Source organism: Nicotiana attenuata, unplaced genomic scaffold (genome assembly GCF_001879085.1).
Source record: "Nicotiana attenuata strain UT unplaced genomic scaffold, NIATTr2, whole genome shotgun sequence".
NCBI lineage: Eukaryota > Viridiplantae > Streptophyta > Magnoliopsida > Solanales > Solanaceae > Nicotiana > Nicotiana attenuata.
In genome coordinates, this window is record NW_017683875.1 from 1 (window position 1) to 1,504 (window position 1,504).

The 1,504-nt window shown below is 37.5% G+C and overlaps 1 pseudogene; it reads right to left on the reverse strand.

Moving 5' to 3' along the window:
* Positions 1 to 124: 124 nt before the first annotated feature.
* On the reverse strand, positions 125 to 1,446 carry LOC109222076 (annotated as a pseudogene).
* Between the last annotated feature and the right edge of the window lie 58 nt (positions 1,447 to 1,504).

Below are 1,504 nucleotides of genomic sequence, written 5' to 3' on the forward strand. Positions count from 1 at the left end.
ATATGAAAGTTTATTACCTAGCAAAACATAAGAAATTAAACCATTTACAAAGTGATAAAACATTTAAAAACTACACCGATCATGCAAAAATCTCTTAGATTATCAGTGTACCTAAATTCTATTTCTATGTTACGGGATAAGCTTTTTCATGTCTCATAACATCAACCCAATGTAAAATTGAATCCAACATATGATACCTCGTTGTGAATCCAAGTCGATCTGCTTTATCTCTTGTACATAAAATCTTGGGGCAACTAAAGAGAACGTCTAGGAATTTGGAATTTGCTATCTCCTCCATCTGGGTGTGAACCAGGTCAGTTTTTCGTGACAATTTCATTCCACACTTGTTCCTTGTCTGCCATGAATCCGGCGATTCTAAAATTTGGATTGAACATGTTTTCAGGAACAGTGACCCCAAATTTTAAGCCAATAGCAGGCCAAATCTCTTTCCACGTAAAGTTTGAGCCATTTATGGCATTAAAAGCTTGACCATCTGTGGAATAAAATGTTTCATTGGTGGCTGCCCAAATATGCTGCTGAGCAACAAGCCTAGCATCTGATCCATCCACCCACATTTCTTCCCAACATTCCTTTTTCCCACCAAATACAAAAGGCAGATTCAAATGTTTACAAATTGTTCCATAGACACACAAACTTCCCATAAAATTAAAAGCTGTCCTATGAGAACTGCCTATGATCAAACCCGGTCTGTGGACCGACCATGCTATTTTACCTCGTAATTTCACCTTAAGCAAGTCCTCCAGTACATAATAGAAGTTATACTCAGAATCAGCTCTGGGACATTGCTCGTCATAATAACAAACTTGTTTATTACTAGAACAATATGTGTTTTGTAATGAGACGTAATGCTTGGTTCCTGTCTGTAGAGAAATATGTTTGAGTGCTTTAGCTCTTGGGAGGATAGCATTCAAGACATTATTCATCATGCTCTTGTTTTGCTGACAAATCTGTGGAGTATCTAGAGGAAATTGGCTTGCCCAAGTCACCCAAAATATATGAGTCGCATCAACCAATGAAGATAGCTTTTCTAGGGTTTCCGAGGTATTTAGGAGATCACAAGAAATGAAATGGTAACGTGGATTTTGGGATGTGCTTATTTTTTCTGGCCTTCGACATATGCCGTATACCTTCCATTTAGATGTTGAGAGAAGCTGATTGGCAAGCTCCTTTCCCACTAGCCCCGTTACTCCACAGATGACAGCAACATATTCAGCTGGACTACTTTCTTCTCTTTGGACAGCCATCTCTTTTTTTGATTCCTTGGGTCTCAACACTCCTCCTCACCAGTCAAATGAAATGTTATATAATGTACATAGGAAGAGCTTATAAACCTTATATATTTCCCGCAGAGTTCACTTCTATATCTTATACGAGTACCAACTACACTACTTGCGTGTTTTTTTAAAATTTTTGCGTACACTCACAAGAAATATATTTACTTTACCTTAATCATAAGTAAGCATATATATATATATATGGGGGG